The sequence below is a fragment of the Passer montanus genome, unplaced genomic scaffold (genome assembly GCF_014805655.1).
Source record: "Passer montanus isolate IOZ18808 unplaced genomic scaffold, ASM1480565v1 scaffold36, whole genome shotgun sequence".
NCBI lineage: Eukaryota > Metazoa > Chordata > Aves > Passeriformes > Passeridae > Passer > Passer montanus.
This window is the reverse complement of record NW_024368374.1, coordinates 5931345-5945327: the sequence shown is the minus strand read 5'-3', so window position 1 is coordinate 5945327 and position 13983 is coordinate 5931345.

The window sequence follows — 13983 nt, the reverse complement described above, 5'->3', positions numbered from 1 at the left end:
TTGTAGGCTCAGAATGATCTTGTACCTTGAGTGACAACTTCAGGAGAAAGGAAAGAGTGGAAGGGTGTATGGAAAGCCTCAGCTGCTGCTGAACATGCTGTGGTAAAAGAGAGGTGTCTCTGCAAGTGGGGACAGCATCCCTGCAAGGGGGGACAGTGTCCAAGGGTGTCCCAGTCCAAGTGTGCACAGAGAGACACCGTATTGTCATCAGAATGGGAGTCACCTACTGCCATGTGCAGAACTGTGTCAGCTGAGATCAGCAGGAGGGTGATTTTAGGACTGATAAAACCTCGTTTTGTCCAGTGGCAAGGAAAGCAGTGAGATCACAGAAGAGTCTGCACAGGTGCCAGCAATACTCTTTGTCCATTCTGGTGTGCCGGCTTCTCCTCTGTGCTGTCCTTAGCTTTATGAGGGCAATTCTCTCCTCTGCTTGCTGCAGAGCTCACTTCACAAGCATAAGTGCCTTGCATGACCTGTGTCCTGAGCTCTGTTCCTCTCCTCTTAAGCAGGGCACCCTCCTGGTGAGCCAGGGCAATGCTAAGCCCCTCACCTGAGAGCCCAGCAGCTGAAGAGCAGCATCAAGGGTGCTCTGAGGAAATGTGACCCCAGCCCACCCTGTCACAGAGCAGGGATTAGCTGATTTTGCTGTGACATGGCCCTGGAAGGCTGCTCTCCATCACCACCCTAACCATGATGCCACAGCTGAGGGATGGCAGATGCTGGGGTGGGAGGATGCCCAGAGGTGCTCAGCATCTCCAGCCTAAGTGTGTCAGTGTGGGCTGCCTCAGCCAGCAGAGATGGTCATGACCCAGAATGGAGGAATATTCCAGACTTCAGCTTCTTGATTTTAACAGGCCTCTTCAGGCTGATGGTTCCCTCTGGTTTTGCCTGAAAAGGGGAAGTTAATTCACTGGAAATTCACCAGTAGTTCAGTGGTGTTGTCAGTCTACCATCAATGTGCAAAAACTCTTCCTCCCCTATTGTAAATGCAAGACCACTGACAAAGGAAGGAATCCTGTTCAGGGAATGTGGAAGATATGCTCCCCTCCCTGCGTTATGCAGCCCTCAGGTTATGCTTCCCCTTTGCCACCAGTGAGGTGAGCTTCAAGGCCAGCATCTCCTTTTAGGCTAGCACAACTCCTCCATCTCCAGGCATCCAAGTTTCAAAGGACATTTGAGGGCCTTTGGAACCATTCACAAATGCGATTCAAATCAATCTCACTGATTTCCAGGGGCTCATCAGACACCTCAGTGTTTTAGGGGTTCCTGGCCTAAGGGTTTCTCCATGAGTGAAGCACAGCATTGTCACCAGGCTGTCCCAGCCCACGAGGGTTTATGAAATGCTTAGCTAGCAAACAAAAAGCATTAACTTCTTGGCTATAGCGTTCTGCCAAATGATAGGCAGGTCGTGCTTCAATGCAGATGTCTCAGGGAAAAAATGTGCAGTGCATTAGAGAGCTGTGACTCATAGAATAATTATCCTTGTTTCTCATAGTTTATTAATAATTTAAACCCAATCTTGATGTTATTGATCTATCATTGAATTGGAGATTTATTTCAGATCTGTAGTCACTGAAGCAGTAAATTTAATCCCCCTTTCCTCCCGCCCTTCCATCCACTAAACTCACTTTATAACTAAAACATGATGTTTAGGCTGTTTCAGTAATAGCACAGGAGAATAAGAGCTCAGAGGCAGTGGGTGGCAGGAGCAGCCTTAAGCCCACATAATACCAAGGGAGGGCATATAAGGTTCTGGTTTTAATACAGCATTTTGACCAAACCATCCTTTTCACATGGTCTCAGGGATGTCAAAAGCACCAGAAGCTACTTGCTGGCATGTGCATCACAACCAGATCCTGGTCCAGTTTTGCCTGGTTTTACCTAGATTTGATTACCCATGCCCACGGTTGCCATCAGTTTTGCAGGCATCACCCCAGCTGTGCATCCCACTCGTACTCCTTGTCACAGATACGAGCTCACTGAGGCAAAAGTGCCTGCAACATGTTGCAGGGCACATAAGCTCTTGGGCCTGATAATAATCTTACTTAAACTGGCAAAAACCTGAAGCAGCTGCCTGGGTGTCCCAGGAGCATCATGAGTGTAAAATCCATTTATGTGTGTGAAGGATCAAGCCTAGAGAACTATAATGTGGAGACTCCTACAGCAGTGCTCACTGGGCTGTGCCATGCATGTGCTGAATTTAATAACACAACAGCAAGACTTGGCCTTTTAAAAGAAGCCAGGAATAGAAAGCAGCATCCTTAATGCCTGTAATGTGCCCAGAAGAGTGATTTTTGTAGGCAAATGAAATATATATTTTTATTAGACCAATTGTAGTGTGCAGTTGGGTAGGAAAATATGTTCCTGGCTGTACCAACTCTTTCTCAGGTCTTGAAGAAAACAAAGGTGCCCAAATGTGTGTCTGTTCTTTTGCATCTATATTAATGGATACAATTAAATATATTTACATCCTCTTCCAGCCTATCCTTGCTGGTGATCTTAGACCCTGCAGCTGGAACCACAACAAGTGGGGTCTCTTGGCCACCATCGGGGTCCCTGCAGCTGCAGAAATGCGTGACATGGCTAAGCTGTCACAGCCTTGCTCTAAAAATCTAACCTGGTGGGTGTCACAAAACAGAGAGGGTGTGTTGGTGTGGTTAGTGCTGCATGCACCCACAAGTGTGTGCCCTCAGTGTGTCGGGTGTTTCTTGCCCAAGTAGGAGACGTTCCTAGAGAGGAACAGCAGGAAAACAAGGCACAGCAAACTCCATGTAGTTTATGTTTTCCAGAGGTGTCATTTCAATGAAATAGTCACAAAACTCAGCTTTCCTTGTTCTGGATCTGGGAAGTTTTGTGTTGCAGTTTATGTTAGCTAAACATGGAATAAGACCAGGGAAATGCTGCTATCTTTTTAATCCTGCAGGACAAGGGACAGTGCCGGCATTAACGCATCAGGGTGGAGGTGCTGGGTGTTGCAGGGCTGCTGGAAAGAGAACAAGCCCGGGGATGTCTCTGTCTGGAAATGCTGGCGGATGGCTGTGTCCCTGTGTCACTGGGTCCCACCTGCACTGATGGGACCATTGTCACTGGCAGGTAGCAGCTCCTGCAAGACCCAGGCTGTGTGCCTCCTACTCTGACTTGCTTGCTGGAGCTGTCTCTTTCTTGCTGTTGACAACATTAGGCTCCTACCTCAGATTAACTCACTTAGGGTGTTGACCTTGTGTTGGTCAACACCCTAGCTCACTTAGGGTGTTGACCTTTTGTGTTTCAGGTTCACACCTGAAACACCTTTTGTGTTTTTTTGAGAACCAGGGCCCTGGCTCAGCTCACACAGGATGTGTTTGTCTCTCTAGGCTGCCAGTGCACATTGCTGGGTCATGTTGAGATTCTCCTCTCAACCAACACCCCAAGTCCTTCTGCTCAGGGCTGTTCTCAGCCCACTTTCTGCCCACCCTGTATTTGTCCTTAGGGCTGTCCTGACCCATGTGTGGGACCTGGCACTGGCCTCATTGAACTGCATGAGTTTCACATGGAGCCACCTCTCAAGCCTGCCAAGGTCCCTCTGGATGTCATTTGTCTGGTAGAAAGTGGCTGTCCAAAGCAGGGGATGTGCACGGTGGTGAAGTCTGCTCCAGCATATTCCAGAACGAGCACCAGGCAGCAGGAGTGACACAACTGTAGAGTCACTGCTTCACTGCCTGTGCCACTTCTCTTTGCCCACCCCAAACCTCTCAGTCTCCCATCACAGGGGTGCAACAGTTTGAAATCTGCAGAGGGAGAATTCCTGGGAATCTGGCTCTACGCCTTGCCCTGCCCTGCAGCTTGTCCCAGCAGCCCTACTTTTGCTTGCCAGGCATTTGTATAAATAGGATTAACATCCACAGTTACAGTTAGCTAGGTTGCAAATTACACAGGCTATCAAGGCTCGTGCTTCAGGGCATACACTGATTACCATCAGAGGGGCAAAAATGAGTTTTTCCAATAACAGAATATTGCATGATTGACTGGGAACATTACAGGGCAGAGTGGATTAGCCTTTGCCATCAGTATCAGTTATATGTCATTACCACATCAAAGCACCAGCCCGCTCCCATTCAGGCAGTGTGGAAGGCAGCTGGGTCTGGAGGAGCAGGGTTGCTTGTTAAACCCGACACAGATTTTGAAGCTCTTTATAAAATGTGCCTCCAGCAAGCTGTGCTCCCTGCTCTGCCTCCTGGGCTGCACACCTGCAGCTGGCCAGAGGAGGCTGCTCGCCCCTCCTTTGCCTCCTGGGGTATCCTGGCTCTGGTGGGATCACGGGCTATCAGAAAATCTGGGACTTAGTGCAACAACAGGCTGGGAGGCACATTTACTTATAGGTTTGACACTGTCCTCATGGTGTTTCCAGAGGCTTGCAAGAGGAGCTGAAGTCCCTCTTAGCTTTCTATTATGGATGAACAGCTTTGCCCACTGTCACATCATCTCATTTCCTTCATCTTGGCAGCAAATGATTGTCTTATTTGCATGGAAGAGCTAGAACCGACAGAAAATCTCAAATAAAAACCTAATTAGCAGCAAAACTTTTAATTCTCCTTTCTAAGCCATTTCTAAATGTGTTAGTGCTTATTTATTGAACCTGGCTTGGCATTTAGACAGCTCCTTTTAGTGCTAATAGGGTTGATTACCAGGTTGAATACTACAGCTTTGAGGAAATGGCTGCTCAGTATTCAGAGATGCCAAGTTCCCTCAACACTGAAATACCCACCTTTCTTCACAGGAAATGTGTTTTATTCAGCACAAATATACTAAAATAAGGCCATCACAGGAGCCACAGGAATCACAGCTGCCACACCAGCAGCCCATGCCTGAGGTGTGTGGCTGCAGAATGCCAGGCTTGGCCTTTCCAGGGCTGAAAGCTCCCTCCAGCAGGGGCAGGACAGTGCCAGCCCTGGTGGTGGGAGCTGGGCTGGGGTTTGCTCCAGAGCATTGGCTTGGCTCTGGTGCCAGGGGGCACCCAGGGGGTGACAGGACCCCCAAGAGTGATCCATGGGGAGATCTGAAGAGGAGGATTAGGGGAGAGGGTAAACAACCGAAGAAGAGGAGGAAGAGGAGGAGCAAGAGGAAGCTACCTGGTTTCCCCAGGTTACAGTCAAGATCTGGGGTTTCCTACCCTTTCCCACTTGCATTTCACACAGAAATCCAAGACTCTTGTCTTCCATCCAGAGCCAAGCAGAGTAGGGTCTCCTTCCTAATAGAAATCTGGGGGCGAGGAATGTGGGTGGGGATTTTTTTCCCTGTAACAGTCATTATTAGAGTAGTTCCTTCACTGTGTGTAATGGACCTTTTTGTGCTCCCTCTCCTGCAGATCAATCAAGAGGACAGATGTCTGATTGTCCTCCTCTTCCAATGTATATCATCATTACTCCTTTGGAGCTGCTGCAAAATAGCACAGGTGTCAATAAAAATAGAATTTGGACTTTCATTTACTTTCATTTAGGCTTTATAGGTGAAAATGGTGGGTTTTCAGAGAATAAGCCTCACCTTCACATTACTGAGCATGTGATGTCAACACAAGGCTGCTTGGGTGATGCAGCAGCCTCCAGAAATAGGGCAAGCTGCTAAAATCTGAGAGTGATAAGCTTTGCCAGTGGCTAGCCAAGTGCAATGAGGTTACTCTGATCTGGGGAACAGAGATATTTGAGCTCAGGAATTTCTCCCTGGGTGTGATTATCTTGTAATGGCCACTATCCCTCGTTCTCATTTCTAGCTGGGAAGGAGGTGCAGTGTGAGTTTACTGGTTTGTGGCCACAGGTGTAAACTGCCAAGGCATGGCTTTTAAGGCAGCCTTGGAGAAGTGCACAGGAACACAAATGTCCCTGTCATTAAGGCACTGAGATTTCAACCAGAAGGGTCACTTGCATATTGTGTCAGTGCAGTGTCCAAGTGTTTGTTTTTAATTTAGTGGGGGAAAATTTAGCAAATCACTCAGATTTGGATTGACCATCAATATACTCTGATCATCAGAGCCACTGCTGCACTTTTTTTTTGAAATTTAGCAAATCACTCAGATTTGCAAATCACTCAGATTTGGATTGACCATCAGAGCCACTGCTGCACTTTTTTTTCCCTCTATCTCTTGTTGCTCATACCCAGGCATTCTCTTTCAGTGATTCTAGGAGCAATAAACCCAGGGGGACCCAGGCCAGACAAAGTGAGATGCACAAGAGAGATCTGCAGGGAGAGCAGGGTTGCATCCCTTGGTTACCTGCTGCATTCCAGAACAACCTGGCCTCTAGCTGTGAAGCCTTGTCCATGCAGGTGAAGGTTTTTTCTTTGGGAGCTAAAGGAAAATGGGATGCACCTGCCTGTGGGTCTTGGTGGAAGAATTTTTAAGGTGAAAATTGTGCCTGATGTGGGAACAGTGACCAGGCAGGAGCACCAGACATCTCAGGCTTCATTTCAGCCCTTCCCCTTAGTGAGATACATGGCCTGGTGTGAAATGCAGGACAGAGGGATGGCTGAAAATGGTCAGCCCAAAATGCAGCTGGCCCAGCATTCTGCCCTGGATGAGACCCAGCAGATGCTCAGGAAGTGATACAAAAATAGAGCAAACATTTGTTTTTACTTCCCAGAACACTTTCCATTTCCCCAGTGGTCTGTGACTCAGGAACCTCCTGAACTGTGGATGCCATCTCTGCATTTAACAGCCCTTGATGGATTCCTCTTCTATCGATCAGCTGACACCCTATTGAACCAACACAAACCTTAAACATCCACTGTACCCTATGGCAAGGAGTGCCACAGCTAAAAATCTCCTTTGTTTATTTTGAACTTGTCACTTGATAGTTTTCTTTGGTGTTCACTCTCTTCCTTTGAGGAGCACTGAATAATATGAACAGCTGTTCCCCAGTCACATCGCTCTTCCTTTCACAAAACTCAGTCATATTTCTTCTTCAGTCATTTTTTCCTCCAAGATAAAAAGTCTTAATCTATTCAGTCATTCCCTGAATGGAGGCCTTTTGTGCTTTTGATCATCTTCAATTGCCTTCCTCTGTAACTTTTCTATTTCTTCTGTATCATATTTGAGATCAGTGAATCAGGACTGCACAATGGCATTCAAGAGAAGGGAGTCCATGGAGTTACACAGCAGCATAACGATTTCCCCTGTTTTGCTCTCTCCTCCTTTCCTAACAATTTCTAGTTTTCTGTTTGCTTTTTTGATTGCTACTGAGTCTTGAGCTGACATATGCATGGAGTTATCTATTATACCCTGAGGATTTTGCTCCCAAGTGGAAATAGCCAGCTTGGAGCCCATTATTTTGTATGTAAAGCTAGATTGTCTTTTCCCATGCACATCACTTTACATTTATCTACATCAGATTTTATCTGTGATTTTATTACCCTTTCATTCAGTGCCACAAGGGTCTTTCTGAAATTATTCAGTCAGCCCTTTGCCTCAACCACCCTTAATATCATCAGCAAACTTCTCCCCTCCCTGCTTGCTGCTATGTTGGGATTATTTCTGAATATTTAGAAAGCATGGGACAATGTTCTGGCTAATTTAACAGCTTACTCTCTCCAATTTGAAGTGCCAGCTCCCAGGGAGAATCAGATTTTATCTGTGATTTTATTACCCTTTCATTCAGTGCCACAAGGGTCTTTCTGAAATTATTCACAGTCAGCCCTTTGCCTCAACCACCCTTAATATCATCAGCAAACTTCTCCCCTCCCTGCTTGCTGCTATGTTGGGATTATTTCTGAATATTTAGAAAGCATGGGACAATGTTCTGTCTATTTAACATCTTATTCTCTCCAATTTGAAGTTCCAGCTCCCAGGGAGGGGGGGAGAAATGGCACTTCCCAAGCTCTTGGGGTGTCACTGGAGAGCAGCTGGGGATAAATGGCATTGTGCCTGAGCGGCCCTTCTAGCTCTGCCCTTGCACAGACAGGAGGGGGCACTTGCTGATGCTGATGGCACTTGCTGGGATGTGTCTGCCTGTACCCAACCAGCCTAAGGTGGGCCCCAGCCCAAGGGGGTGAGCGGAAGCACTGGGAGCCCAGGAAGGGGTGCAGAGTGGGAGCAATGGATGGCAAAGCCTTTGTCTGCGAAAACCTTTGCACACAAAGTTGTGTTGAGCAAACAGGAGTTAGCTGGGAACTCCTCCTCACAAAAAGCAATCTGGGAGCCTGTCCGGCTTGTCCAAGGGAGCCCAAGGCCAGAGCCAGACAAGGAGCCTCTCCATGGGAGGAGAACACAAGGATGAAGGACCAGCCATTGCCCTCTGCCCAGGCAAGGTGAGATCCAGCTCTGGTTGTTTGGTGAGAAAAACCCAGAAAGGAGCAGGGAGGAGCACTTTCCCAGCAGTGTGCTTTCCCTGGGAAGCAACACCTTGCAGCAGGGCCTGGCAGGGGATCAGTGCTGGGTAGCAACACCAGGGGCTCTTCTTTCTGCTGGGGGTGTCCTTGTTTGGGGGAAGAGGCTTGTTGTCACTGACATTTGTAGGCAAAAGGAGCTCTGGTTGTTTGGTGAGAAAAACCCAGAAAGGAGCAGGGAGGAGCACTTTCCCAGCAGTGTGCTTTCCCTGGGAAGCAACACCTTGCAGCAGGGCCTGGCAGGGGATCAGTGCTGGGTAGCAACACCAGGGGCTCTTCTTTCTGCTGGGGGGTCCTTGCTTGGGGGAAGAGGCTGGACAGTTGTCACTGACATAGGCAAAAGGAGACAGACTGAGCCTCTCTCCAGCACCACAGGGCAGCATGAAATTAATTTACCTGGAGGAAGTTCTTCATTTCTATGAGGATTCTTCATTTCTATCCAATGGCACAACTCAGAGCCACAGAGTCACCCAGAATGTGTTGTCTTCTGCTCTCTGGTCCTAGTAAATTCATGTTGCAGCCTCTAGAGCCAGGCAGGGCAGGATTTGCCAGCTCTTTGGTGAGAAAGAAAGCCTTTCAGAAAAGGTTTTCAGAAAAATGCTCTGTGGAAATTATGTGATGCTCCCACACCTGCAAGGGGAAAAAGGACGCATCTCTTCTCTGATGACAGAGCAAAAATTGCTTCAAAGGGCAGAGGCTCTCCCCTTTTAAGAGACTTAAGCTTGACCATCAGAAAACCAGAACCCTTTTGATGACAAAAGAAAAGAGCAGGCATCAGTGACTCGGGCACAAAGTGTTTCTCAAGCTGTGGGAACACTTTTGTCTCCTGGCAAAAAGATGTGTGTGCACATAAAAAAAAGACTGGTTTCACAGATCCAGGGAGCAAAACAGAAATTCAGGAGGATTCCAGGGGCAGACCCCCTGATATTGCAGCCACCAGCCCCCCGCTCATGCGAGTGTGGAGGTGCTCAGCCACGAGGCAGAAGTGCTCATTGCCACCCAGCCTGGCGGCTCTGGCCGTGCCACTGCCCACTCTGGGGACTGAAGCTGAGGACAGGTAAGTGACCAGGGCTCCTCCAGAGTGACTGAGGATTTCAGCAGTGCCTTCACTTCTTGTTTAGGGGTGAGGTTTGGGGCAGGAACTGTGTGGTGTGCTCTGTGCCAGCTCAATGCTTGTGACCCACCCCAGCGTGGCTCACACATCTGCCCGGCTCTGCTGCACTGACCACAGGTGTAAAATCAGCCCCTTGGGTGCCTGTTACAAACTTTGCTCTTCATTTGGGTCAGAACTGGAGGGTCTTTGCCTGTCTCTCTCAATGGGAGGTGTTGGGGAGGAATGAACAATAAATAACACCTCTTCTCACCACCAGAGAGGCAGATGTGCATTGCAGGCACAGCACAGCTTTTGTACAAGCAGCAGTGGCAGCAGCCTGTGTAACTCAGCCAGAACAAACCAACAATGCCTGCAAATAAAGCTGGAGTAAGATGCATTTTGCCATTCATTGGTCCTGGTGGCACCAGGGTTTGTGCTGTCAGCCCACCCAGCCCTGGACCACAGCTGGCTGACAGATAAGAAAAACCCATCTGGAAAGAAACCTTGGGAAAGATGGGCTGGATTTAGGTAGCAGGACTGATCACAGTAGAAAGCACCAGAATGGCTACTATAAATACTACAGAGAGGAAAAAGGCCCTTAAGGCTAAACTAGACTTGCAGTGCTTTTGAGCCATTACCGTGGAATCACAGAATGACAGCATGGTTTGGGATGGAAGGGACATCAATGATCATGTAATTCTAGTCATCTAGTTCCATCCCTTCACCATGGGCAGGGACACCAACTTGATCAGATTGTTCGTAGCCCCATCCAGCCTGGCCTGGAACATTTCCAGTGGTGGGGCATCCACAGCTTCTCTGGACAATCTGTTCCAAGTGCTTCAACACCCTCCCAGTAAAGAATAACTTCCTAATACCTAATCTAAACTCTTTGACAGTTTAAAGCCATTCCCCCACTACATGCCTCTGCCAAAAGTTCCTTTCCAGCTCTCCTGAGCTGCCTTTAGGTACTGGAAGGTGCTGTAAGTGTCTCTGGAGCCTTCTCTTCCCCAGGCTGAATGACAGCTGGAGACAGGCTGTCTGTCTCAATGTCTTCATAGGAGAGGTGCTCCAGCCCTCTGGACATCTTTGTGACATTTCTCTGGAATAGAGCCATGTCTTTCCTGCTCTGAGGACCTCAGAGCTGGTTGCAGCACTGCAGGTGGAGCAGAGGAGAGCAGAGGGCCAGAATCCCCTCCCTCCCCCTGCTGGCCACACTGCATTTGATGCAGCCCAGGACACAGTTGCCTTTTGGGCTGCAAGTTGTAGCCATGATATTTTAGTGAAAAATCCTCTGCTAAGATTTTTCCTGTCCTGAGGAGCTGAGAGCCTCAGGAAAGAAATGTAAACAATAACTCTCTGCTGCTGTGCAATGCCACAGGTGCATGGTCCATTGGTCCATGTGGATTATTTTCAATCAGTGGCCAATCTCAGCCACCTGTGCCAAGGCTGTGAGCAGTCACAGGATTTTTGTTATTCATTCCTGTTCTATTCTTGTCTTTGTAGCCTTCTGATCTCCTTCTCTCTCTGTTCTTTTAGTATAGTTTTAATGTAGTATTTTAATATAATATATAATAGAATAAATCAGCCTTCTGATCAAAATGGAGTCAAGCCTCGTGTCCTCACACAAGGGGTCACAGCTTAGACAAGAGCAAGTGAACCTTGTCAGCCAGCACCCCCAGGTCCTTCTCCTTAGGCTGCTCACAATCCATTCTCTGCTTGGGAAATCCCCAGTCAGGAAGGAGGAGAGCTGACCTGAATGTTGCCATTGCAATTACTTTGCAAGTGCAGGCTATTTTACTTTCCAAAATGCAAATTTTCCAATTTCCCTTAAAGATTCTTAATATTAATGTTGTCTTAAAAACTGAGCGTGTCTTGACTTCTAATGTAGTTTCTCAGGGTTTTCTTTTTAAAGAAGAGACAGGAGCTGATTTTTTAAAAATTGTTTTTAAAGTTTCAAGCCTTTTAAAAATGCATAAAGCCTTTTTTTCTCTTTTTCCCCCTACTTTCTCAGTGCTTCACAGGATGTTAAAAGAAGGCCAAATTCCCAAGTTGTCCACATTTTCATACGAAAAACAGCTACAACTTTCCATTGAGTTCTTAAGAAGGAAGTGTAAACATGTCAGCTGTGTTTATGTGGGAGCACAGATAATTAAATATAACCTACATTTCCTGCATTATATATATATATATATTCATGCCTTTATGAGAACAGTCTAGACCTACAGTAGCTGATCAGAAGGAACAGCCCCAGGAAAACGTGAGTCTACCCACACTGTAAGAGCATGGCTGTAGCACAAGCTGCTTCCTGGCAAAAAGGGAGAGTGACCATCCCATGGCAGTGGCAGGGAAACAAATTCTGCCCATTTCCAAACCTTTCACCTCTCCTGCCCTCCAAGCCAGGTTGCTCCATTCAAACTACCCAGCGGGGTCAGGTCCAGGCTCCCCAGCTAGGAATCACAAAGAGAAGTGCTCCTGGTCCCAGGCCAACAATTTAACAGCATAGGCAAAAGCTTTACAGGTTTCAGGCAGCCTTGGGTAAGGACAACACCACAGTGTCCAGCAAGGGATGGGGTATCCTGGAACGTCCCCTCCAACCATACAGCCAAGAGAAGCAGCAGCCCAGGCCCTGTTGTCCCAGCTTCCCTGACCTTGGAAGGGCAAGCAAGGACTGGGGTTCTGCCCGGTGTGCCAGGGGCTGGAAGGGATCTCCCTGACAGCTCAAGCCCCTGCAGCACGGCTCCTCTCTTCCTTGCCTGCTTCTCCTCTCCCTTCCCCAGCCCGACAGCATTGCAGTTTCTGTCAGCACACAAGAAAATTACCTGTGATTTATCACACAATCAGTGATTTTGTTGGCTTTTTTATTTTGGACATAGAAGCACGTTATACTGCTCTCCCATACTGAAATATAGGAGTAGCAAATCTGCCTGCCCAAGACTGTCTGTCTTTTTAGCCTCATAAAAAGCCTGGAAAATGAAAGCAGGAGGAAAATAGTCAGTTTGTTACTTTTTTTTGTTCCCCTCTATCCCTTACAAGCAGGAAGGAATTCTTAGCTATTCTGTGGAGCCAAAGCCTGCGCCTTCAGGTTATTAAACTGGTATAGCCAGAGCTACAGCTGGAGTCACCCACCTCAAGCACAAAAATGCCTCCACCTAGGAGCTGCTGTGGATGGGTCCCTCAAGCCCCTGCCACAGACACAGCCCCAGCACAGTCCCTTTCTGCAAGTGAGAATTGGCTGCTGCATTAACAATGATCTCTCTGCTCCCCCCTCTCCTAGTTCCTTTCCATTCTTCCCAGAGAAGCAGGTGGTAATGCTGCTTATTTCTATTAGAAAGTATTAAGCCCTGCTCCCTTGTAATGCCAGGAGCCAAGCCCTTAGCAAAGAAATGTTTCTATGCTCCTTGTCAGTACCTTGCAGGATAAATTACTTTTGTGTCTGATGAAAAGAGAGCCCTTAGCAAATTGTATCATCAGAGAGCAGCTAATAACACGGAATAAAAAGAGTTATCTTTGTACATGGAATATGAAAACACAAATGTGAAGGATGAGTTTTCTTCACTTATTGGAAAGGGTTTAATTAAACTGTAAGCAAATAAACAAAAATACCCAAGGCGAGGTAGAAAGCACAGAGTGTGATTGTCTTGCAGAGCTCTGGGGCTGGTACCAGTGGAGGAGGGAAGAAAGCCTGGAGCATCACATCCCCATCCCCTCTGTGCAGGCAGGCATCCCCACCACACTTCCACGTGGAGCCCTGGGTGGCCACAATGGAAAAATGTGGGCTTGTCACCTGCACTGGGAGGGGAAGCTGCAATAGAGCTGGTTAGCTTTAGGTCAGCATTGCTGCCGGATTGTTCCTCATCTCCAGTGAGCGTTCCTCACTAAAAGAATGACTGAGGTGACCAATTTCTTGCAGTCTAAGTTGTTATATGAGGTGAGTGATGACTTCAGTAAAAGCTGCAAGCATCTGAGCCATCAAATAATAATTTTTGACATCCCATTCCCAGTCTCCAAAGTTTCCCTTCAGAAAGCTCATATCTGGGGGAATCACGAAATCCCATCTCAATTTTACAAGTCCTCCTTGTGCTGAGGCTAATTAATGGACATCTTAAATGTCTAACCGGCTATTACAAATCATTTTAAATGGCTTTTGCAATAATGCTTCCATCAGGCTCCTGCAGTCCTGCTGTTTGCCTGCAGACATGCTGGTGCTCCATCCGTCACCTGGCAGCCAGGTTTTCCAGCCTGACACCGAGGAGATCCCGAGCAGCACTAAAGCATCGCTGGCGTGCCACGAGCCTCTCCGGCCTCGCAGGAGCGCACGCTTCCCGCCGGTGTCAGCCACAGGCTGGCTGCTGCCTCACCTTGATGCCTCATGTTTTAGCTTTCATGTTTTTCATATTCTGCACTGCATTAGTACATAGCTCTGAACTTCACATAAAGCATTAGCAAGTTCTTCTTACAGTTTAGTCAGACAAAACAATCCTTTTCCAGCCTGAGAACCAAGGACACCGTTGCAGCTTCAGGCCCAAGAAGTGCAAACA